This window comes from Papio anubis, chromosome 3 (genome assembly GCF_008728515.1).
Source record: "Papio anubis isolate 15944 chromosome 3, Panubis1.0, whole genome shotgun sequence".
Classification (NCBI taxonomy): domain Eukaryota; kingdom Metazoa; phylum Chordata; class Mammalia; order Primates; family Cercopithecidae; genus Papio; species Papio anubis.
The window spans coordinates 46,291,961-46,319,466 of record NC_044978.1 but is presented as its reverse complement, the minus strand read 5'-3'; the positions used below and the strand labels follow the sequence as shown (position 1 = coordinate 46,319,466).

At 39.2% G+C, this 27,506-nt stretch overlaps 1 protein-coding gene across 4 annotated transcripts in view; it reads right to left on the bottom strand.

Annotated features, from left to right (window-relative positions):
* Positions 1-27,506, bottom strand: part of INPP4B (inositol polyphosphate-4-phosphatase type II B) — an 814,614-nt gene that overhangs the window by 659,189 nt on the left and 127,919 nt on the right. The window contains exon 1 of one of the 4 annotated variants that reach the window (XM_017959075.3): positions 1,994-3,116. The exons of the other annotated variants lie outside the window; for them this stretch is intronic. The gene's annotated coding sequence lies outside the window, so the exon portion shown is untranslated. Of the gene's footprint in view, positions 1-1,993; positions 3,117-27,506 lie in introns of those variants that run through there. 4 annotated transcript variants of the gene reach the window in all.

The window sequence follows — 27,506 nt, the reverse complement described above, 5'->3', positions numbered from 1 at the left end:
GGGTAAACTATGCTGGGAAGGGTCAGACATTATCTGCAGCTTTGTCGTTCGTGGTGAGCTCTGCATCTGATACATAATTAAAATTGTACTAATTTTGCAGTGAACCCTTAGAGGACTCACCCTGAGAAGAGCCTATGGCCTCCACACTTTCCCTTAACATTTTTGAAAAATGTGTTTACTTTTACTGCATGTATAGGGAGATATATCAACTAAAAAGTCCCTCAGAAAAATATTTTCTCTACTGGGAGCAAAAACATAAGAAAAAAACACTTCCTGGTTTAAAAACCCTACATTTCACTATTGATCCAGTAATAAAATAGGGTCTTGGTGGGGGTAGGGGTATTATTCTGCATCTATAAAGTCAAGGATATTTGCACAAATAGCAACACAAGTTAATGTAACTATAACACCTTCATAATCTTTCACTTTTTTTTTTTAGTATTAACACTTATTCCCATGTAGTAAAATTATAAAATTATGTATAAATTGTACAAAGTATTACCTGACAAAATAAGTTCCGTTATGGAGACATCAAGATCACTGACCCTATTTCAGAATAGCACAAAGATAATAAAGTTCTAAAACTGAGTTTCAACAATGACCCAGGAACTGAAGGATTCCTCATATGAAGCTACTTCTCAAACAGCCTTGCCAAAGTTAAAGCAAATATTCTGTTAGCCAGAAATCCCAAAACAAACCTTCTGCCAAATTGAATAGCTATTTTGTTTCCCTAAAAATAAAAATTTTTAAATTAATACATAGAAGTGAATTTTAATAATGCCAAAAATATTATTTCCTATGTAAAACATCTAAGTATCTTAGTTCTTACTGTGCTTTTCAAGTGAAGGATAGAATGTAATGCAGCTGTCGCTTTCCTAATATAATTATCTGAAAATCATTAGTTTATTTTTAAAATACTATGCATAAATTTATGATGAAAATAACTGGTTGAAAGAAAAATAAGATGTTCCATCATGTTGTTGGCAGCATGCCTCAAAGGCAAGAACCTACCCCACAGATACGATTTAATAAACTGTGCAATAGAATTTAAATCAGTTATATAATGCTCAGTAAGACAATGACAGTGCTCTAGCCAACAGAGCACTAAGTTACTACAATCAAATCTTAGTTGTCAGGCATAAGGCTTGAAGGAAATCAAAATATTTTACCCCAAAATATACATATTTGGCATATTTTAAGATGGATATCCAGAGGGCTACTTATCTGGATGAGTGTTTCTTATCTGGATGAGGGATCTCAAGGGAAAGATGGGCCAGGATAACCCAAAACCTAGACACTGTGGATCAGATGACAGATCAAGTTCAAGGAGAACCAGCTGGGACTATGAGAATTAGACAGGTGCCCCTGGATTGAGCAAAAAAAATGTTGAGTATTGACAAAATCATCAGATGAGGAAAGATTAGAAAGGTCCCAGGAGCCTAGAAAGGCAGTGATTACAGTTCAGGAAGTCAAATAATGACACCAGCATATTAGATGGATTAAGGCACACTCTGATTCTAAAACAGGTCATTTCCTCTGTGCCATTTTCCATGTGAGTGATAAGACAGAGAGTGTGCCTGGTCCTACTAGCATTTATACCATCCTCAAGGGGCCAGAAAGCCCCAGGAGAACTTTCCAAGAGATCCTCATGCAACAACCCACCTTGTTCTGTAACTGTGCCCAGCAGCTCAAGGGAACAATTATAAAACAAGGATACCATCCTCAAAGAGTAATAAAATCTAGCCAAGGGGACAAAATATACACAAACATCAGTGCAAGACACTAACTGATCCAGGCTCTAATTCTGTGGTACAGATGCTCCCTTTCCCCACCCCAGCCCTGACATCTGTCTCCTACACAAACTATACCTTCAGTGCTTGCCCAACTTTGTTGCTTACTTCACTGCTTACATCCACTTAAACTGGGTTATCCTGGCATCTGCAGTGCCCACTCAACCCTGTGTCCCTTTGCCTTGGCATCAGCTACTACTTACATTGTTCTCCAAACATTTCAAAACCAGGCACTACACAGCCATCAACTTCTGATCCTAATTCACCAAGTCCTTTAGAGTCAGCCAGTAGAGAAGCTTAGTAAGAGGGCAAATTGGATAACACCAAGGCTGTCCAAGAAAAACAGGTTCATAGTTCCATTCTTTTATTGTAAAATTACTTATTAAATTACTTCCCTTTGCATGTTTTACTTGTTTTTGTAACAGTGCTTTCCTCTAGCAAGGAAGTAGATAAAACCACAGTGTGCAGCCCCGCACACTCCACTGTATGCATTTATTCTTAGAACGGTAAGTCAGAGAGAGTGGAACACAGTAAGGGAGCTGGCAACCTTTCACCTGCTTTAGTTTAAAAGTGTGTCAGTTATAGTTTATTATCCCAATGATGCATTTTTTAAAATCCTTGCAATCATATTGCATGCATGTGATGTTGATGTCAATCATAAGCAGCCTAAATTATGTTGTTATTAAAATTATCTGTTGTACAATGCTTCATATTTTCCAGGAAAAGGAGACATTTAAATTATATGGTTTTGGTGAAAACACTTCTGTAACTGAACATGGGACGAACAACCTCTATATCATTTTCCCTTTTAATACTGTTAGGCTTTCCCCAACCCACACCAGTGCCATCAGCCTTGCTCCCAGAAAAGCTACCTAAATTCTCTGAGTTGCCATTAATAAAAACAGAGTCTGGGATCAACTGTGAAAGTCAATTATATACATGAGTGAATAAATCAAAATAATGCTCTAACAAAATAGGTAAGCCAAGTCTATTGTTTCTGGCAGTAGGTTTTAACCATGTGATAATGTTCTGTTGATTTCTCTTAAAAATGTCCTCCAATTATATAAAACTGTCAATCAATCTCAATCGAACAAGATTTGGACAATGTATTCTTAGTGGGCTTTTCTGTATTATTAAATGATAGGAACTTATTTGCTTTATTACTTTATATGGCCAAAGCATACACTGGAAACCTACAAGAAAAATCGGAGACAAAGGTGAGCTATGAGCAAGGAACTGAAGAAAATGCAGCCATGAAAATTTCCCAATATCATGAGTTATTCAGATCTCCAAGCTGGATCAACTAGAAATCCTAGATCATGAGGCACGGGTAAAAGTTCTTAAATAGGGCAAAAACATTACAAATTCCTTTCTAGGCCATGACTTACTTAAATCACTTTTTGTTCCTGCATTCATATGCAAATAACAATAATAATAAAATCCTTATCAGATAAACTCAGATTTTTTAAGACTACATTTGAGAATTTCAAATTCCTAGAATACTGAATATTTAACAAAATAAAGGGCTATAATTTAAGGTTAGCTTCTTATAATATGAAACATGCTTGAATTTAGAAAGAGTATGGTGCATGAAGACTGGCTGTGAAAATTTTAAAATTCTAATCTGCTTGTAAAACACTCAAGCTAAAATAAATCTTGGCTTTAATTAAGATAAGTAACCACAGCTATATGGCTACTGTTAGCATGAACATGCCTTACCAGTAAGAGAAAACAATTCAGTTACAGATCTTACAACTTATAAACAATTTTTTTCTGAAACATCATTTTTATTAATTTGAAATCAACAGACTTTTCATAAGCTATTTCTCATAGAAAAAAAGACATATGAGATTAATTTTTAAATCTTAGCACTGAAAGGATAGGTCACCATTTCTCCTTCCAGTGTTATTCTTGTCATAACTATTTGAGATTTCAGTTTCCACAGATATGATCTTGCCTTTTGTCTTAAATGATTGTCTCCACTTTATTAGGACTACTCATTTTCATTACCAGACCCTAGATCTTGTCACTACCAATATCTGAACTTTCTCCAGATCTCAATCATAAGCATCTCATTTCCTAATTTTTCTAACTCCCATTCTGTGTCCAACAGTCTTTAAGCCGCATCAGGATCTACTGAGGAATCTGGGTTTTGACTAAAAACCTACTGTGATCTTTCAGGCCTAAACCCAGGCAGTTACAAGGACTTTTCCTGGCAGACCTGAACTACCATCCTCATACCAGACTTGGTGTGCAGCCAGTGCATTGCTGAAAGGAGTTGCAGTCACAGACTCAGGCCTCCTGGGCTGGCCATGCGCTTATGCACATCCGTGTTCTTAGCTCAGCAAGAAGGCCTTCAGGAACCTCTGCTAAGAACTTATCATTTGGAGGAGCTGAAGGGGAACCTTGAAGACACTTTTCTCCACTCTAGCTCAATAATTTTTTACTCCTACCCCTTCCTTTTCACCATTTTCCCTGGGGCCCTAGTACATAAAACTAAAGGAGGCTTTTGTTCAAGACTCCCTCAGCAGTCAAGCAATTCCCCACGTGTATTGATTCACCTGACCCTCAGATATTCAGTACTGTTTCATGGGTGAAATGGATAGAGGCAGTGCATGGGTGGGGTGGCAGTGGGAAGTAGTAGAGAGAGTGGTCAGAACTTTCTCTGGTTTAGCCTCTTGCTTATACTATCACAGTGCGTGATTAAATGTTTGAGCGTTATTTCATTGTGGCTTATTGTCATAATCAGCTATTCTGACGCATGGTAGGTAGCAGAGCACAGCTCTCTCCAGCTCAGCTTGGCCCCTGACACCTACAATCCATTGTACAACCACCTTTTCAATATACCTTCCCTCCTCATGTCCTCATTTCCATTCTTATCCAGCTTAAATGTCATGGTTGTTTATTGCACTCAGCCACATCTTTATACCCCAAACTACCATGACTCTCTTGCACTTCATCATGCTCACTTGGGAAAATCATGTGCTTGGTAAAACCAACTCTCCACCTACTCTGCCCTTTTACCTGTGTGGTTGAATGTGTCTGGAGAAAATCCCATAACCATACTGACCAGCGTTGCTTTATATACATGATCTCTATCTTCAATGGCAAATATACTCTACATCCCTGATCCATTCACTCTTCCATATACCTCAAATTCTATTAAATACTTTTGTCTCCTATTAAACATCTGACACCCCCTCCATCTTTATGTCTCTCTGACACTGTGCTTCCTATTTCAGTAAAAAAAATATAAGCAATTGGAAGATATGCAAGCTCCCATCAGAAGGTATGCGATATCTAGACCCTTTTAACAACCTCATCTGCACTTGTATATCCTGCCTGTTCTCCATCATTGTGAGTCAACTCTATATGCATTTGTCTAAAACCAACTCCAATTTATACTAAATCTCACCTCCTCTTGCCTACTCAAGGGCATCATTTTAGCATTTTTTTTTCTTTTCTATAGTTTTCCCCTCTCCACTAGTTCTTTTTCTTCAGTATGCAAACAATGTTACTTCTCCCATCTTAAAAAAACAAAACAAAAAAATTTTATTCAGCAACCACCCTCTTTCTCTCTCTCCCTGTATAGTAAAGCATCTTACTAGATTTGCCTATACTCATGGTCTTCAAAGTTTCTTCTCCAATCCTTTCTCGCAACCATTTCAATCAAGCTTTGGCACTCATTACTTTATCAAGTCTGATGATGCCAAGTAGTAACTTCTAAAACCACAAGGGGGAGAGGAGAAAAAAAAAAAAAACTAGTGTCACAATGAATGAGGAATTTGAACAATATGTGGATATGGGTAATAATAAACTTTTTATTATTTAAAATGAAGGCATTAAATTTAACTTAAATAATGAGAGCACTAGTTGGATACATTTTATGGCTTCTCTTTTCCATAAATTCACAGTACTGAGTTGAATATGGTTTGTATAATTCTTTTTTGTGCTGTATCTTGTATTCCTTCAACTCAATCTATAGGAATTGAAGATGAAACCAATCAGATTCCTATAGAATTGTACTTATTTCCATAGTAGGATAGACAATTGCTTCTTTTCTTCAAAGTATCTGTTCCAAATTCTATTAACCCCTTCATTCCATATTTGGGAAAGAAAAGAGCAATCTTATTTAAGAAAACAAGTAGTCATTATACACTTGCCCAATTTTTAACTATGTTTTTGCCCTGCCTTATTTACATGAAACATTTTTTTTAATTTTTGCAGCAGGTGCATTTTCCTATCTCAGATTATAATCTTTTCTTAGAAGCAGGTCACGTGACCTTTCTGTGAAATTATGTGTGGTTTTGTGTTTGTGCATCAGTGAAATGAATTTATATTTTTATACCAGTTTTCAATACAAAAACTATCTGGACCAAGAATTATTAGGTAATATTATACCTAAAATATTACAAAATATTGATACCCAGGTGATTTAAACATTTGTTATCTCAGAACACATTATGGTTAAGATCATGTATTAGTCAGGACTATAGATCAAAAACAAAAGAAATAGGCTCTGGCTACCTTAATCCATAAGAAAATTTATGGGAGAGATAACAGCATTAATGGAAGGCTAGAGGGCCAGTCTTGGGGAACTGGTGGGAGGAAAGGAGCCCCAAGAAGGTAGGAATCACAGAAAAGTTTATAAGGCAAGAACAAACTGGTCTGCTTGCCACTCCTGGAGCAGCTTCTACTTGAAAGTTTCAGAAAAGTGCAGGTGGTAAACAAGGTATGTCATAATTGCCAATGATTGTTCCAAGGTAAAAGGAGAGGATATCCCACCCGTTTGGTTTCCATAGTGGTTAGTAGGTACTCCCTCCTGCCAGCTTCTCCACAGTAGGAGATGCCCCAAAACAGAGGGTGGAAATGATGTAGTATAGCCAGGAGAATGAGGAAGGTCAGCTCTAAGGCTCCTTAAAGGAATGCCACACGGATCCAATGAGGTCAAGGGCAGCCACACTCTAACTGGTGCAATCAGGCTGGCATGATCATCAGAAACATGCTGAAAATGAAAAATAATAACAAGCAGTGCCGAGGAGCCAAAAAAAAAAAAAAAAAGGTAAGGTTTCATGGAAAGAAAAAGGGATTTGTCTTGGTAACAATTTGGGCTTGCTTCTATTTCACCAAATATATACTAACATATATGAAATTATGGAGTTTTGTGTTAAACACTAGTTTGAAAGTTACCATTTCTCCTACTAGATACCTTCCTGAACAATTGCTTATAGTCAAACTCAGCAGTAAGGGGTTAGTACCTATACTCTGATATGCAGAAGAAAGAGGCAACTATGGAGAGCCTGAAAATCTCATACTGTAGGTGATAAGCCCTTCTAGACACTTATCAAATAGACACTTGAGTAGGTTGACTACGTAGGTGAACGATGGAAGTTTCTCAAAGTTGAATGAACACAATAAATATTTGTATTTACTCAAATAGTCTACATATTTTTATGTCTACTATACTATATATACCAGTACTAAAACTTTACTCACATTTATTACATATTATGAGAGTCCAACACAAAATGAACTAGATGAAATCAAATTTCTAGAAAGAGTTAGACTCCCACCCACCCTGAAGCTCAACCAAGTCAAGCCTAAGTTAGGAGCCTGAGCAATCTGTTAGCAGTCTTACCAATATAAGGTTTTCCTGGCTTGTAACCCCACACACAGACCCTGTCACCTTTTCTGTGCTTTCATGGTTTTGTCCTCCTTAAGCTTTAGTAGTTTCTTTTAAAAAAATCATTCTTTCAAGTTCAAATTGTCTGTTACAATTAGACACAAAAGACTCCATATAGGCACTGGGTGGAGTTTATTTCTTGTGTGTGGTTCACAGAATTCTCGTTAATGAGGCCCTCTTAAAAACCATCTACACTTTTTTATTCCAGACTTTATCATATTCCGGAAAGCCTAATTACTTACTTTAAAAACATACAAACAGAAATCTCTTCACTAGATTATGATTTAAAGAATGAACTTCGAGGCCAGGCATGGTGGCTCATGCCTGTGATCCCAGCACTTTGGGAGGCCAACGTGGGCAGATAATCTGAGGTCAGGAGTTCGAGACCAGCTTGACCAACATGGAGAAACCCCATCTCTACTAAAATTAAAATACAAAATTAGCCAGGCGTGGTGGTGCACGCCTGTAATCCCAGCTACTCGGGAGGCTGAGGCAGGAGAATCACTCGAACCCAGGAGGTGGAGGTTGTGGTGAGCCGAGATCACGCCACTGCATTCCAGCCTGGGCAACGAGAGGAAAACTCTGTCTCAAAAAAAAAAAAAAAAAAAAAAAGAAAAAAGAAAAAAAAGAAAAGAAAAGAAAAGAAAAAAATGAATAAACTTTGAATTTACTTTGGGTTCACAAACTATAACATTTTAAAATAAAGATTGATTTCTGCCAAAAAAAAAAAATTCCCTAATTTGGTTGCATAGCATTAGTGATTTTGGTGCTGACTACATCTGAAGTTAGATAACATTGAATAAGACATTTTTATCAACAAGTACTAATGTCTATCATGTTGAAGAAAAACTAGTTTATCTAGAGTACTTGCTTTGGAATTAATAAGATGTGAGTTTAAGCCTGACTCAGAAACTTAGTAGCCGTGTTATTTTGTGCAAGTTACTAAACTTCTATCAGCTCGATTTCCTCACCTGCAAAAGGACGATAATAATATGTAATGATTAAAATGAAGAGATTGTGAAGAAACTTGGTAGAAAAACTGTTACTCTCTCTCCTGCCCTCTTTGTGAGTCTTTCCAGGCCATTTTTATCCTTTAGTTAATGTAAATGAGACACTCACAATGTCCTCAACTTGTTGTATTGGCCTTTCCAAACATAGCCACTTTCTCACAAACAACAAATATGTATTTGAAATCTCAGAATTTTAAATTAATAATCAGTTTTCCATTTTTAAAAAGATAATACCTCACAATAATGATAATACATTCTGCAGCAAGTTAGATTCAATGGTTAGGTCACAATACTATTATGACAGAAGTACTGTTAAAGGAACATTATGAGGGGCAGAGATGACAATGCTAGCCTTAAACAGATTGTTAAGAAGGTAGAGAGAACAAGAGCTTCTGGAGAATAAAAGAAAAATGTGGCCCCAAACTTGGTGATGAGTCCAGTGAGTCCCATTAAACAAATTAGCAGGTTTGGAGCATAGGGTTTGATGTTTATGAGTATATAAATAAAAAGCTTGTTTTCTCTGGGGCATCTTAATTTACTACAGCATGTCTCATCATTCCTGAAAGAATGAATGATGCAATTATTAATACCCCTAAGAATGAGTTCATCCTGGGATAAAAATGGGCTCCTCTCTGAGGGCAGAATGCATTGGCACCAAACTCTGGAGCATAAAGAAGACCAGATGCATTACAGTAAGAAAAGGGGGCTAACTCGGGCAACAAGTGAATGAGCAGCACCAGACCAGTAACTCAGAAGAGCTCCACCATTTGGTGCAGCCCAATATGAGAACATTCCCTTCAAAGTATGGAAGGAGATAGTGTATCCAAAATCTGGCACTTAACTAGCCAGGAGCAAGGACTGACCTTAGAAGCAAAAGGGGGCGGTACCTCCCCAATACCAATGAGAGTGCATCGGTAGGAATATCTATTAGAAGGAGCTGTGTTTCACAGAGCAGAGGACTCACAGACTCACCAGCAACACAGGATGCAACAGGAAGGCAAGATAAGGAGGCCGGAATGAACAAACCGCTGGAACTTGTTCCAGAACATGTATGAAGAAAATGTTTAAAAACAAAACAAAACAACCTGGGGCATGACGGTGGGGTGGTGGAGGGGAGGCACAGAGTATGAGACTGATAAATAACATATTGGAAACATTTTGAGATAGCTAATTTTCAGCAACAAATCAGTAAAGAACTTCTGCCACAAGAATTTACTAAAAAAATTAATTGCATTGAGTTATATAATGGTGAGTACAATGATATATGAATTATACATAATTTGATAAAACTACCCCTTGAGACATCAACTTCATTTAAATCCTGTCTAAACAAGACATGTGTGGCCTCTATGACTTCACAGAATGAATTCCTTCATCATGCAGAATTCCCTTAACTTCTTGCCACAAAACTTACCCATTTACAGGCTTCTACACATTTTTTTTACTCATTCCTCCCATTACCATGGGGAAGTTAAATTTAAAATTAACTTCCCCCCAATGCTCTGTACGATTTTCCCAATTGCTCAAAGATCGCTATCATTTGCATATTCTAAAACCTGCATCTTTCCTGTTCTTTTCTACTAACTTTTCTCTATTGCCACGTAAACATACTGAAGATTCCTTTATTCTTAACAAATGACAAGAACAACTCTCCCTCAAGCCCTTGCTCCTGATAGTCATTGCACTTATTCTTACAACTTACAAACCTCTTGACATAAATGCCAATTTTCTATGTACTTCTCACCCCCTACCCGTCCTTCACGTCACAGTAATCTGGCTTTTGCTCCTACCTTCCCTGATTAGTGCCCTCTTAACCATCACTTTGTCCCTTGACTAACCACTAAATGTAATGCATTTCTCAGTTGTTATCTTATTTTGCATTTCAGAAACATTTACTCTTATTGGCCTTTACCCCTTGAAATTCACCATACCCTCCTGGTTTTCCCTCAGACCTTTGTTCTCAATAACTTTTACTGGCTCTTTCTTCCTCTGACTGTTCTTAAACTACTGTTCCTTCCTGGTCATATTTTATTTCCAATATAAACATATTTCCTGGAAATGTTCTCCACTGCCCTGCATTAGATGGGAACCTTGATGTTCAGGACCATTGGTTCTCTATTGACAGTCCAGATCATGTTTCTCCGCTGGACAGCTTCTACAGGCAATCCTGCACAGTCACTGAATGTATCATCTCCCACAGACTGACTCTCCCTTTTTTGTGCATCTCAGTGAATGATTGAAGCCATGAACTTAATTGATCAGTAAAAATTCTGCATATTATCCTTCTCTTCCTACCAAGTCTCTCTGCCCATTCCCACCCCAAACACACACACACACACACACACACACACACACACACACACACACACAGAGTCAATCATATTCTCCTGACTTCCAAGACTAGATTATTTCTCTTCAGCCATTCTACTACCCTCAATCATATATTGCTTCTGGGAAGCTGCAATTGGGGTGATATGTCCTAATGGTTCCAAGCATGAGTCTCTAAGACAGAGACTGATTCCTACCTCGCTGCCACTCATTCACGGTGCTACTTTCGACAATCTGTTAATGTCTCTAAGCTTTCATCTCCTCATCTTTACAGCTGGAATTATTATAAACTCCAGCCTCACAGGATTATCTTAATAATTAAATGAGATAATGTACAAGGTTTTGTTATAATGCTGTCAAATAGTTAAGCAGTCAGTATACTGCATTGACAGTGTTTCCAGGCTGCCAGTCTTACTCCTTGGTCTCTACTCTCCACAGTGCAACCTGGGTGACTGTCCTAAATAGAAATGTCATAAAGCTCCCAAATTAAAACCATTTGGTGGTTCCTGTTACACATAGGACAAAATCCAAATCCATTAAGGTGACTCACCAGCTCCTTCATGGCCTGGCATCTTCCACACTCCCAGCCTCATCTCTCAACCTTTCCTCCTGTCCTCTGTCATACTCACAGGTAATTTCCTTCCATTCTGCACTAAACTTTGTGCTTTCACATCTCCAAACTTCGCAAATGCAATTATCCACATTTGAACATCTTTCCCACTCCTGTTTGCCTGGCTAACGCTGTCAGGCCTAAGCCCTCGAGGCCATTGCCTGGGCTGTGAATATCCATAGCACCTTGGCATACCCAGAGCACAGCTACACTTGTTTGGATGTCTGTCTCCCTTTCTGGATTTTAAACTCTGTGAGAGAGTAGTGGATATGTATCTTGTTAACCTTTGTACTTTGTTCGTGATTGATACTTAATAACAATTTTGAGAAACTATATCAATCAATCAATCAATAAGTTGGGCTGCTTAATGGCCTTATACAGAGAAAAGGAGCATCTTGTCCTTTGTCTAGTTTGGCTAGGAGTATGTGTTTGTTTACTCATCTATTTTATGTGGTTTGTTAACATGACTCAATACCCAGAGCTCAGCCACCAGAGCTGATGACCTGACATTAAAAACCACTAATCCATTAAGCTGTAATCATCCTAGGCTAAGGCTAAACAAGCAAGCCTGGCTTTACTGCATGCTTCAAAAACAAATCCCATTGGCTGAAGTTTAAAGCAGGGATCTCACATTCATACACCTACACAGGCCAGACAAGCCTCACAAATGAGTGATATGTATTATACAACATGCATTTGCTGGGTAATGTAAAGGGGCTGGGCTTAAAGGAGAACACAGGCCTTGTCTAAAGATACTAGATGTTGCTGAACTCCAGTGAATTATTTCAGATATTCTGGCTTATACTTTACATCTGGAAATCTAAAATTTGCATATGAAGCTCTTTATCTTAAAACTTGGCTTATTAAAATAACAGGAAACAAACAAAATAAATCTATGGGTTCTGTCTGGCTCCTATGAATGATCAATTCATAATCTTAACTTTAGACCAATGAGAAAGAAGACAGAATTGTAAGTTGTGAATAGATAAGTACAAAGTGTCAAGTCCACCAATCCCTGCACTGGATCAGCACCTTCTTCTACTCAATTACTCTCCGAAACTTCAGTGTTATCCTCAACCACTCTCTTGACATACACCCTCTTACTCTCAGCAGAAGATCCTAATTCATAAAGAAACTCAGAGATATTAGTAAACATCCTCCTTGTGTTCCCATTCTCAGTCTACAAACTTAAGTATAATTGGAACCACTCAACCTCAAAGGAGAGGTGGCCGTTCTCTTCTTTAACAGGAATCCTCCTACTTTTTTTCCTAATACAGTGTGATCCCATTAATTATCTTGTCTCTATCAAGGCTCCTTAGTTATGTCTTTCTGATATGGTTTGGATTTGTGTCCCACCCAAATCTCATGTTGAATTGTAATCTGCAATGTTGGAGGAAGGGCCCGGTGGGATGTGATTGGATCATGAGGGTGGACTTCCCCCTTTCTGTTCTCATTATAATGAGTGAATTCTCACGAGATCTGGTTGTTTAAAAGTGTGTAGCACCTCCCCCTTCACTCTCTTACTCCTGCTCTAGCCATGTAAAATGTGCCTGGTTCCTCTTGGCCTTCTGCCACGATTGCAAGTTTCCTGAGATTTCCCCAGCCATGCTTCCTGTACAACCTGTGGAACCATGAGATAATTAAACTTGTTTTCTTTATAAATTACCTAGTCTCAAGTAGTTCTTTATAGCAATGCAAGAACAGGCAAATACAGAAAATTGGTAGCAGGAACCGTGCATTGCTATAAAGATAGATGAAAATGTGGAAGCACCTTTGGAACTGGGTAATGGACAGAGGTTGGAACAATTTAGAGGGCTCAGAACAAGAAAGAAAGATAAAGGAAAATTTGGAACTCCTAGACCTGAAAGCAAGGATAGACCAAAATGTTGATAGTGATATGACAATGAAACTTTCAGACTAAGGTGCCTTGTGTGAGATGAGAACTTATTGGGAAATGGAGCAGAGGCCGCTTTTGTTATGCATTAGCAAAGAGGTTGGAGGCATTGTACCCCTGTCCTAGAAATCTGTGAAACTTTGAACTTCAGAGTGATGATTTTGAGTATCTGGTGGAAAAAATTTCTAAGCAGCAAAGCATTCAAGATGTGGCTTGGCTGCTCCTAACAAAGTATGCTCATATGTGTAGGCAAACAGATGACCTGAAACTGGAACTTATTTTTAAAAAGGGAAGCAGAGCATAAAAGTTTAGAAAATTTGCAGCCTCACCATGTGGTAGAAAATAAAAACCCGAAGATGGCCAAATAGGAACAGCTCCAGTCTCCAACTCCCAGCGCCGATGCACACAGAAGACCGCGTGATTTCGCATTTTCAACTGAGGTAATTTCTCACCATCTCATCAGAGGCCGGACGATCGTGCTGGTCAGTTGCTGCAGCCCAGAAGCGAGATGTAAGCAGGGCGAGGCATTGCCTTCACCTGGGAAGCGCAAGGAAGGGAATCCCTTTCCTAGCCAGGGGAACTCGAGACACACAACACCTGGAAAAATCAATTCCCACCCCAATACTGGGCGCTTTTAAGCAAACAGGCACCAGGAGATCATATATCCCACACCTGGCCGTGGGAGGGGTCCACACCCACGAGCCTCCCTCATTGCTAGCACAGCAGTCTGTGATCTACCCAAAGGCAGCAGCGAGGGCTGGGGAGGGGCTACCTCGCCATTGCTGAGGCTTAAGTAGGTAAACAAAGCTGCTGGAAGCTCCAACTGGGTGGAGCTCACAGCAGCTCAAGGGAAACCTGCTTTGTCCCTGTAGACTCCACCTCTGGGGACAGGGCACAGTAAACACAACAAACACAGCAGAAACTCCTGCAGACGCAAAACAACTCTGTCTGACAGCTTTGAAGAGAGCAGTGGATCTCCTAAACACGGAGGCCGAGATCTGGAGAAGGGACAGACTGCTCGCTCAAGTGGGGTCCCCACCCCTGAGTAGCCTAACTGGGAGACATCCCCTACCAGGGGCAGTCTGACACTCCCCACACCTCACAGTGGAGTACACCCCTGAGAGGAAGCTTCCAAAGCAAGAACTGTGACAGGTACACTCTCGCTGTTCGTAGGAAATATTCTATCTTCTGCAGCCTCTGCTGCTGATGCCACCCAGGCAAACAGGGCCCGGGAGGGACTTCAAGCACCCCCAACAGACCTACAGCGAGGGTCCTGACTGTTAGAAGGAAAAACTATCAAAACAGGAAGGACACTCCCACGCCAAAACCCTATCAGTACATCACCATCATCAAAGACCAGAGGCAGATAAAACCACAAAGATGGGGAAAAAGCAGGGCAGAAAAAGCTGAAATTCAAAAAATACGATCTCCCCCAAAGCAAAGAGCCAGCTCATCGCCAAAGCAACAGATCAAAGCTGGACAGAGAATGACTTTGACGAAAGATGAGAAGAAGGCTTCAGTCCATCAAATTTCATTTTCAAAGGAGGAATTACGACCCAGCACAAAGAAACTAAAACTCTGAAAAAAAGTGGGAAGAATTGGATGGCTAGAGTAATTAATGCAGAGAAGGTCATAAAATGAAATGAAAGAGATGAAAAACTATGACACAACAAATACGCGATGAATGCACAAGCCAGTAACCACTCGATCAACTGGAAGAAAGAGTATCAGCGATTGAGGATCAAATGAATGAAATGAAGCGAAGAGAAAACCAAAAAGAAAAAAGAAGAAAACGAACAAAGCCTGCAAGAAGTATGATTATGTAAAAAGACCCAATCTATCAGCCTGATTAAAAGCCTAAAGTGAGGGGGGAATGGAACCAAGTTGGAAAACACTCTTCAGGATATCATCCAGAGAACTTCCCCAACCTAGTAAGTAGGGCAGGCCAACATTCAAATCCAGGAAATACAGAGAACGCTTCACAAAGATACTCCTCGAGAAGTTGAAAGCAACTCCAAGACACATATACCGCTGGGGATCTGCCACTCAAAGCTGAAATGAAGCAGCCCTGGTGCAGCCAGAGAGAGAAAGGTCGGGTTACCCACAGAGGGAAGCCCATCAGAATAACAGCAGATCTCAGCAGAAACTCTACAAGCCAGAAGAGAGTGGGGCCACTATTCAGCATTCTTAAAGAAAAGAATTTAAAACCCAGAATTTCATATCCAGCCAAACTAAGTTTCATAAGTGAAGGAGAAATAAAAACTTTACAGATAAGCAAAATGCTTAGAGATTTTGTCAAACACTAAATGCCCTTACAAGAGACCCTGAAGGAAGCACTCAACATGGAAAGGAACAACCGTACCAACCATTGCAAAACATGCCAAAATGTAAAGACCATCGAGGCTAGGAAGAAACTGCATCAATTAACGAGCAAAATAACCAGTTAATATCATAATGGCAGGATCAAGTTCACACATAACAATCTTTAACCTTAAATGTAAATGGACCAAATGCCCAATTAAAAGACACAGACTGGTAAACTGGATAAAGAGTCACACCCATCAGTCTGTTGTAGACCAGGAGACCCATCTCACACGCAGAGACATACATAGGCTCAAAATAAAGGGATGGAGGAAGATTTACCAAGCAAATGGAGAACAAAATAAGCAGGGTTGCAATCCTAGTCTCTGATAAAACAGGACTTAAACCATACATCAAAGATCAAAAGAGACAAAGAAGGCCATTACATAATGGTAAAGGATCAATTCAACAGAAGAGCTAACTTCCTCCTAAATATATATGCACCCAATGCTGGTGGAGCACCCAGATTCATAAAGCAAGTCCTAGAGACTCACAAAGACTTAGACTCCCATACAATAATAATGGGAGACTTCAACACTCCACTGTCAACACAGATGATCAACGCAGACAGAAAGTTAACAAGGATATCCAGGACTGAACTCATCTCTGCAGCAAGCAGACCTATTAGACATCTATAGAACTCTCCACCCCGGGGAAATCAACAACAGAATATACATTCTTCATAGCACCACATCGCATCACTCCAAATTGACTACATAATTAAAGCACCTCAGCAAATGTACAAGAACAGAAATTAACAAACTGTCTCTCAGACCACAGTGCAATCAAACTAGAACTCAGGACTAAGAAACTCAATCCAAACCGGGCCAACTACATGGAAACTGAACAACCTGCTCCTGAATGACTACTGGGCATTGTATCATTTAAATGAAGGGCAGAAATAAAGATGTTCTTTTTGAAACCAATGAGAACAAAGATACAACATACCAGAATCTCTGCGGACACATTTAAAGCAGTGTGTAGAGGGAAATTTATAGCACTAAATGCCCACAAGAGAAAGCAGGAAAGATTGAAAATGGCACCTTAACATCACAATTAAAAAGAACTATATGCCAAGAGCAAAACACATTCAAAGCTAGCAGAAGGCAAGAAATAAACTAAGATCAGAGCAGAACTGAAGGAGATAGAGACACAAAACCCTCCAAAAATCAATGAATCCAGGAGTTGGTTTTTTGAAAAGATCAACAAAATTGACAGACCACTAGCAAGACTAATAGCAGCCGTTATATAAAGAATCAACTCCATTTCACTAAAATGATAAAGGGATATCACCACCAACCCCATTACAGAAATACAAACTACCATCAGAGAATACTATAAACACCTCTACTAAATAACAAACTCCAGGAAAATCTAGAAGAAATGGATAATTTCCTGACACTTGCTAATTTTCCAAGACTAAACCAGGAAGAAGTTGAATCCCCTGACAGGACTAATAGCAGGCTTCCTGGAAATTGAGGCAACAATTAATAGCCTACCAACGAAAAAGTCCAAGACCAGATGGATTCATTAGCCGAATTCTACCAGAGGTACAAGGAGGAGTTGGTAACATTCCTTCTGAAACTATTCCAATCAATAGAAAAGAGGGAATCCTCCTAACTCATTTCATGAGGCCAACATCATCCCATACCAAAGCCTGGCAGAGATATCAACAAGAGAATTTTAGACAAATATCTCTGATGAACATCGATGCAAAAATCCCTTTAATAAAATACTGGCAAACCGGATTCAACAACACATCAAAAGCTTATCCACCATGATCAAGGGGCTTCATCCTGATGCAAGGCTGGTTCAACATTTGCAAATCAATAAACATAATCCAGCATATAAAATGGTGAACCAAAGACAAGAAACTATTACGATATCTCACACACAGATGCAGAAAGGCTTTTGACAAAATTCAACAGCCCCTTCATGCTAAAAACACTCAATAGATTGGGCTGATGGAACGTGACTTCAAAATAATAAGAGCTATTTATGACAAACCTACAGCCAACATCATACTGAATGGGCAAAAACTGGAAAAATTCCCTTTCAACTGGCACAAGACAGGATGCCCTCTCACCACTCCTATCTGAACATAGTGTTGGAAGTTATGGCTAGGCAATGAGGCAAGAGAAAGAAATCAAGGGTATTCAGTTAGAAAAGAAGAAGTCAAATTGTCCTCTTTTGCAGATGACATGATTGTATATTTAGAAAACCCCATTGTCTCCAGCCCTCCAAAATCTCCTTAAGCTGATAAGCAACTTTAGCAAAGTCTCAGGATACAAAATTAATGTGCAAAAATCACAAGCATTCTTATACACCAGTAACAGACAAAACAGAGAGCCAAATCATGGGAATGAACTTCCATTCAAATTGCTTCAAAGAGAATCAAATACCTAGGAATCCAACTTACAAGGGATGTCAAGGACTCCTCTTCAAGGAGAACTACAAACCACTGCCTCAGTGCGAAATAAAAGAGACACAAACAAATGGAAGAACATAATCATGCTCATGGATAAAGAATCAATATCGTGAAAATGGCCATACTGCCCAAGGTAATTTATAGATTCAAATGCCATCCCATCAAGCTACCAATGAGTTTCTTCACAGAATTGAAAAACTGCTTTAAAGTTCATATGAACCAAAAAGTTATTTCCACATCTCCAAGACAATCCTAAGTCAAAAGAACAAAGCTGGAGGCATCACGCCACCTGACTCTGCCAAACTATACCACAAGGCTACAGTAACCAAAACAGCATGTACTTGGTACCAAACAGAGATATAGACCAAATGGAACAGAACAGAGTCCTCAGAAATAATACCACACATCTACAGCCATCTGATCTTTGACAAACCTGAGAGAAATAAGAAATGGGGAAAGCATTCCCATTTAATAAATGGTGCTGGGAAATTGGCTAGCCATAAGTAGAAAGCTGAAACTGGATCCTTTTACTCCTTATAATGCAGTGGCTCAATTCAAGATGGATTAGAGACTTAAATGTTAGGACCTAATACCACAAAAATCCTAGAGGAAAACCCCAGGGGTGGTACCATTCAGGACATAGGCATGGGCAAAGACTTCATGTTCAAAACACTAAAAGCAACAGCAAAAGCCAAAATTGACAAATGGGATCTCATTAAATTAAAGAGCTTGCACAGCAAAAGAAACTACCATCAGAGTGAATGGCGGCAACCTACAGAATGGGGAGAAAATTTTTGCAATCTACCATCTGACAAAGGGCTAATATCCAGAACCTACAAAAAGAACTCGAAACAAATTTACAAGAAAAAACAAACAGCCCCATCAAAAAGTGCGGGCAAGGATATGAAACACATTTCAAAAGAAGACATTCACAGCCAACAGACACATGAAAAATGCTCAGCATCACTGGCCATCAGAGAAATGCAAATCAAAAAACCATTAATGAGATACCATCTCTACACCCCAGTTAGAATGGCTATCATTAAAAGTCAGAAACAACAGGTGCTGAGAGGATGCGGGAGAAATAGGAACACTTTTACACTGTTGGTGGATTGTAAACTAGCTCCCACCTCATTAAGTGGAAAACAGTATGCATGCATTCCTCAAGGATCTAGAACTAGAGGCACCATATGACCCAGCCATCCCATTACGGGTATATACCAAAGGATTATAAATTATGCTGCTCTAAAGACATGCACACGATGTTTATTGCAGCACTATTCACAACGCAAAGACTTGAATCAACCCAAAATGTCCATCAGTGACAGACTGGATTAAGAAATGCGGCACATATACACCATGGAATACTATGCAGCCATAAAAAGGATGAGTTTGTGTCCTTTGTAGGGACATGGATGCAGCTGGAAACCATCATTCTAGCAAACTATCACAAGAACAGAAAACCAAACACCGCGACAAGTGTTCTCACCATAGGTGGAACTGAACTAACGAGATCACTTGGACCAGGAAGGGGAACATCACACACCGGGCCTATCATGGGAGGGGGGAGGGAGGGATTGCATTGAGTTATACCTGGATGTAAAATGACGCAGCTGATGGGTGCAGCACACCAACATGGCACAAGCATACATATGTAACAAACTCCGCAACGCTATGCAATGTACCCTACGGGATCTCTAAAGTATAATAATAATAAATTAATTAAAATAAATAAATAAAATAAAAACCCATTTTCTGGGTAGGAATTCAAGCAAGCTGCAGAAATTTGCATAGGTAAACATAGAATATTAATAGCAGAGACAATGGGGAAAATGCCTCAAAGGCATTTCAAAAAACTTCAAGGCAGCCTCTCCCATCACAGGCCCATAGGGAGGAATGGTTTTGTGGACTGGGCCCAGGGCTGCCCTGTGCAACCTCAGGACACTGCTCTCTGCATCCCAGCCACTCCAGCTCCACCTGTGGCTAAAAGGGCCATAGATACATCTCACGCTGCTGCTCCAGAGGGTGTAAGCTATAACCCTTGGTGGCTTCCATGTGGTGTTAAGCCTGAAAGTGCACAGAGGGCAAGAGTTGAGACTTGGGAGCCTCTGCCTAGATTTCAGAGAATGTATAGAAACACCTGAATATCCAGGCAGAAGTCTGCTGCTGGGGTGGACCCCTCATGGAGAATCTCTACTGGGGCAATATGGAGGGTAAATGTGGCACACAGAATCTCCATTGTGGCACTGCCTAGCAGAGCTGTGAGAAGAAGGCTACTCCAGACCTCATAATAGTAGATCTACCAACAGCTTATACTGTGTGCCTGGAAAAGCTTCAGCCACTCAACGCCAGCCTGTGAAAGCAGTGGAGGGGGCTGTACCCTGCAGAACCAAAGGGGCAGAGATGACCAATGCCTTGGGAGCCCATCCTTTGCATCAGTGTGCCCTGGATGTGAGACATGGAGTCAAATGATATTATTTTGGAGCTTTAAGATTTAATAACTGCCTTGCTGGGTTTTGGACTTGCATGGGGCCTGTAGCACCTTTGTTTTGGCTGGTTTCTTCTTTTTGGAATGAGTGCATTTATCCAATGCCTGTACTCCCATTGTATCTTAGAAGTAACTAACTTGTTTTTAATTTTACAGGCTCATAGGTGGAAGGGACTTTCCTTGTCTCAGATTAGACTTTGGACTGTGGACTTTTGAGTTAATGCTGAAATGAGTTAAGAGTTTGGGGGACTGTTAAGAAGGGATGGTTGCATTTTACAATGTAAGAAGGACATGAGATTTAGGAGAGGCCAGAGGTGAAATAATATGGTTTAGATTTGTGTCCCTGCCCAAATCTCATGTCAAATTGTAATCACCAATGTTGGAGAAGGGGTCTGGTGGAATGTGATTGTATTATGGGGGCAGACTTCTCCCTTGTTGTTCTCATAATAGTGAGTTCTCATGAGATCTGGTTGTTTAAAACTGTGTAGCACCTGTCATTCACTCTTTCTCCTGCTCCAGCCATGTAAGGTGTACATCCTTCCTCTTCTCCTACCACCATGAGTGTAAGTTTCCTGAGACCTCCCTGGCCATGCTTGCTATACAGCCTGTGGAACCATGAGCCAATTAAATCTCCTCCTGTATTAATTACCCAGTATTAGGTAGTTCTTTATAGAAATGCAAGAATGGACTAATACACTTTCTTTTCAACTTATTACCTGCTTTGTCTCAGAAGGGAAATTGTCTTTTGATCTGTCACCCCCTCTGTCTACTGCCCACCTCTCATTTCCTTTCAAGTTTATTTTTCATATTATTCTATAAGCTTTAGTATTGCATTGGCATAGATTTATAGCACAGGAGGAAATAATCATTTCTATTGGCCTATGCAAATTTTCTGACTTTCAAAAAATATATTACTTAATGCCATTTGTTTATTTGACAAATATGTCTTAGCCTCTAGTATATGCCAAGCACTGCTCAAGAAGATCCATTCCAGATCTCAATAGGGATGAAAGCTCTCCAGCACAGTTAACTCCTTCTGCCCTAGGCCATGGATCTCCATCTCAGAGGTCATAGAGGCAGAATAAAATCAAAGTAGGGAAACTTGCCCATATTTTTTGTTGGCAGGATAAATTTATGAGTATAGCCAATGCCTTTAACTGTATACTGAGTCTTAATGATATTAGAATATGTTTGGATTAGCTTTCCTATTGATTTTCAGTTGGTGACTATACATTGAAGAGTAAAAATTTTATATGTAAGAGAGAGATGATGTTTTTGAAAGCTTCATCAAAATGGCCAAGATATGATACTGACAAACATGGTAGAAGATGTGGACAATGGTTCCAAGTTACAATCTTTTATCCCTGATTGCTACATATGATCATGTTGTTGAAATCATGAGTCAAAACCCTAGAGTGGGTTATAAAATTATTTAATAAAATAAAGCATTTTTTTAAAAAAGATAAGAGAATGGAAAATATAATAGTATACCGCACATATAAAAAGTAATTTTATCTCACAAAATATTATTTTCACATATTGAAAGCTACTTTTTTTTGTCTATCAAGCTTCATGAATGAGCAATCTATATCCTCCACCTATATCTCATTACTTCTCAATCTCAATCAGTTGTTTTTGCTTTAGTAACTCCACTAAAACTACTCCTGAAAATGCCACAGATGAACTTCTATTTGTCAAATCTGATGTATCTCCTTCAGATATAATACATTCATAGTTGAATTCTCTGCAGTGGTGTACATTGTTCATATCTTCTTAAAACTTGCACTGTCTTTGCTTTTGTGACAGCACAAATGATTCTCTTCCCATCTCTCTGCTATTTCTCTCTAGTTTTGGTTCCTTGGTGTCTCTCCCTCACTCTACTCTTTAAATCCTGGCACTTCTGCAGAAGAGAGCATGAGCCTTAGAGAAGCCATATACACTAAAATTGAACTTTATCTCTGCAACATGTCCCTTCCAACACTTCTTTTGGGCCCCATTACTATTGTCTCTTGCCTAGATCTTTCCTTCTGTTGATTGTCAAAAGTGGCTAGAGTGGCCTTAGTGAAAGGAAAGTCAGATCAAAGGTTTTGATTTCTTTTATCAAAACCGCTCTTTGACCCTACGACCTCCTTCCAGTCTTTGCTCAAATAGGATCTTCTCAGAGAGGCCTCCCAGGCCTCCCTATTTAAATATATAACGCCAGCCCCACCACAACATGCTCTGTCCCCCTTTCCAGCTTTACTTTTCTCCATAGTCCCTTTATAGAATACTTTATACTTATTTGTTTACTGCCTGTCTTCTTTAACTGGATCATAAGATTGAGCAGCACAGTAATTTCTGTTTTGTAGACTGCTATATTCCCAGCATCTAGAATCAGTGGCCCATAGAAAGAAATTAATAATATTTGTTAAAAGAACGAGTGACTATCATCAATCATTTATTATTCTTCTTATCATGGTAGACCTAAAAGTACACATGGCTATGTGTATCATTCTATTCAGTTATCTCTCACTAATACAGTTTTAGAAAGACCTCTTTACCATTGTTATGGTCTGAATGTGTCCCCACAAAATTAATATGTTGAAACTTATTTGCCAATGTAATAGTATTACGAGGTGGGAACTTTGGAAAGTGATTAAGTCATAAGGACAGAGCCTTTATGGATAAAATTGATGACCTTATATAAGAGGTGTAGGCCGGACACGGTGGCTCATGACTATAACCCCAGCACTTTGGAAGGCTGAGGCGGGCAGATCACTTAAGACCAGGAATTCGAGACTAGCCTGGCCAAAATGGCAAAAAAGCCATCTCTACTGAAAAGTCAAAAAATAGCTCATCATGGTGGCACATGACTGTAGTTCCAGTTACTCGAAAGACTGAGGCATGAGAACGGCTTGAATGCAGGAGGCGGAGGTTGCAGTGGGCTGAGACTGTGCCACTGCACTCTAGCCTGTGTGACAGAGTGAGACTCTGTCTCAAAAATAATAACAATAAATAAATTAAAGAGATCCAAAAGAGATGTTCATCACTTTTGCATCTTCTACCATGTGAGGATATAACAAGAGAGTGCTAGCCCTCACCAGACACCAAATCTGCTGGTGCCTTGATCTTGGACTTCCCAGTTCTAGAATTGTTAGAATAAGTTTCTATTGTTTAAAAATTAACCAAGCTAAGGCACTTTGTCATAGCAGTAGGGTGACTAAGATAGCCACTAGGCAAAAATAAGAGATATCTATATGAAATTGATTGAAATTAGTAGCCAGGTCTTAAAAGATGAGGATATCTGAATCTTACCCTTAACTGTGTTCCTGCTGGCTGATCCTATAAAATGCAGATACCTACACATGAGCCAGGATGAACAGATAATCCAAATGTCCAAGGTATGCTGCCATTGGGTCCTTCTTTTTTATCTACTCCACCACACACAAGATCATTTCTATTGGCCTAAAATGTGTTAAAGATAGTTTAGTTTCTTTCTTTTATTTTCCTGGCAATAGCCCATCATTGTATATTGAAAGAAAAATTTGATAAATTATTGTCTCATGAATGCTAGTCAATCGCAAACATACTTTTCTTTTTTATTCACTACTATAGCATTTCAAAGAGATATTTTTTACCATATAAATGTCAGCTAATCCACTAAGATTTTTCTCCTAATAATAAATAAGTACTTCTCCCAAGCCCTCATTCCTAGGGAGAGGAAAGAAAACAACTTAATTTTCTCTCCACATCCCCACTTTATTCTCATCTAATTTTCACAGGATTACAATAACTCTCTTAGGTTGTACTATTATCTCCATCTTACAGATGAGGAAAATAAGACATTAAAGGGAATAACAAACATGTCCAGGGTCCCCATATATCAAGTGGAAGAGCTATGTTTTGACTCTGAGGCCAGTGTTTTGCTAAAGCCTAAGGAAAGGAAAGAAATGGGAATTATGGGACAGAGAAAATATTTTGACAATTGTCAAAACCAATAGGACTTGGTGATTAATTGTGAAGAGGCTAAGAGCAAAAGAGAAATTAAGGATGACTCCCAGGTTTCTGGCTTGGTTAACAGGGTAGATGATGGTCTTCAAATAATCTATAGAAGGAAGAGAATGAAAGTACAAGTTTTTGGGATCAATTTTGAACATCAGTTCAAGATGTCTCTGGGGATACAATTTTGAAGCTCAAAAGTATAGCCTGGGCTACAGCTAGAAATATGGAAGTCAAAAGCATTTAGGTAGAATACAGAATCATAGAAGAGACTAGTAAGTTCACCCAGAAAGAGTCTACTGCATTTGGCAAATGGAAAATCTGTGGAAGAGTTCTATTGGAATGAGAGAATAAGTGAAAGATTGTTGTGGATCGAAGAGTAAATGGTTGGTGAGAAAGCAGAAATGGTAAGACAAGTCTACTCTTCTGAGAAATATTTACTTAAAGAGAAAAGGAAGTTATTGAACATTCTCTGAAAGTCACACAGCGGCACTATTAAATTTTCTTGAACTAATAATCTTCCTTTTGATGCCTTCCAAAATCGACCTTTCCAGAAACATAACTCTGAAAGCCTCATGTCCCAAAAAAGGCCTTGCCAGATATGGTTGTCCACCCTTGAGTGTCCCTGGAGCCCCCTGAAACAGTCCTCCTTAGGAAATATGTGCTAGCCTCTTCCACATCCTCGGGGTCTTAAGATCCTGCTCATGTAGGAAAGCCAGTCTGTCTAAATAAATGCTAATGTGTTAAAGTGTTACCCTCTCACTGGGTAAACTTTGGGCTTCCCACTTGGGAAACCATGTTTTCTTCTAAAGCAGCATTTTACAATGTGATTCATTGAAACCTAGTACCACTACATGCTATGAGTATTACATGAAAACATATACTAAAATATAGAAGGCTCCATGGTCCACCAATTTGAGAAAATGCTGGGTTAAACAAAGTGAAACAGGTTTCTTTACAGCAAGATTCCTCAGAGACGAATATTCTAATGTGCATCATAAAAGTAAGGGGGGGGATATAAAATTCAGCATTTTCCAAAGTTACCTGATGAGAGGACTTTCTTATAGGTTCATCACATGGGTCATAAGATTAGGACTATGTCATCCAATAGGAACAATATTAGCAGAGGGTATTTCAGGCAATTTGACAGACTGATTAGAAATCAAACTTGGAGCCACTGTCATAGTAGCAGGCATCACGCCCTCAACCATGTTCTCTTCTTCTCTCTTTACTTTCTGTACTTTCCTCACACATTGACATAAATTCAGGCACAATCACTTTTAATGAGAACGGACCCTTGCTTGAAAATTGAAGTGTTTGTTTTCCCTTTTGATCAGCTAAAGTCTATGGATTCCATAATAAAAACTGGGATTGCTGCATGTGGTGCTTTTTATTTCACAGACCTGTGGTGACTGACTACAAATGAGATAAAGCTGATGAATAAACTTGTTGATCGTTGATATTATTTCCTTGCTGCTATTTGTTTTTGTTTTTCTCTTTTATAGCTTGCAAGCTCAGTTGTTACAAGAAAAATCAATAAACAAGCTTTTAAGGAAACTTACACCCAGGGAGAATAAAGGCCCTTTTTGCCTTGAAGTTACTCTTTTTCTCTTTTAAGGGAGTAATATCCAGTCCACAGCCAGAGTTCACTTTCAAGTCAACAGGAGCCCTGTGTACTCACGAGGACTCTGCTGGGAGAACAAGGGCCGCAGATATTTGCAAAATATATCTGGGTTATCTTCTGGGAATTGAACTGTTCTACAAATCAGACTGAGCTGATGAACAGAAACTAATATACTCAAGAAAATAAACAATTGTCCACATGTCCAGTGGCTAGGAAATAAATTAGGTAAATCTACCAAAGGCAGTCTTTTCATGTGAATATAAATGAAACATAACCCTGTTAACTGAAGTAGAGATTTTCATCTCTGTCCTCTCCCAGAGTTCAAACCTGGGTAAGAGAGACCAAATCCTTTTGAGCTCTCTGCTCTAGGTAAAAAGATTTTCATCATTGAATCCTGGTATTTAAGGGATTTAGCCTTGGACCACATGTGCGATTTGCAAATTGGAACAGTATCATCTAATAGAACAGTGAGATGATTCAAATGCTGTATAATTTTGCAATGTCCAGTATGTTAACCAGTAGTTGCATATAAATATTGAGCACTTGAAATGTGGCTAGTGTAGAGAAATTCCCAATTTTATTTAATTTGAATTTAATTCAAATTCAGATAATCACATGTGCCTAGTGGCTATCAGCTAGCACAGCAGTAGAGAGTAGGAGTAGAATTTGTCAAGTTGGAATACCAGCTTTTTAATAGGGTGCATAGAGTAACATGGGGATCTCCAACCCCATTTTCATCCAAGAATAGTATATCACAAAGCCAATGAAATACAATACTGAATACAAAATGTCTATAACCACCTCGTAAAGCAAAGTGCGTAGAAATAAAGGCATAGGTGAAAGTGGAACGGCAGTACCAGGTAGAGCAGGGTCTGACAAGTGTAGCAGAAGAGAGCCCTGGGAAGGAGCTATGGGAGAAGTTAGTGTTGCAGTTAGCTATGACTGCCTAACAAATTATCACAACATTTAGTAGCATCAAATATTGACATTTGTTTTGTTCATGAATCTGCATTATAGGCTGGGACCATGGGGAGATAGCTTTTCTCTGTTTCACTCATTATCACTTGGGCTGTGCCAAGGCTAGAAGCTGAGACCATTTGAAGATTTATTTACATGACTGGCAAATGATGCTGGCTATTGGTAGAGACCTTAGCTGGACTGTCAGCCAGAACACCTTACAAACGGTTTCATTAGGCCTGGACTTTCTCACAACATGATCGCCAGATTCTAAGGACAGGGGTCCCAAAAAAGAGATAGGCAAGCAGCTTCTATGTCAACTTTATGACTACATTTGGAGATCACATAGCATTAC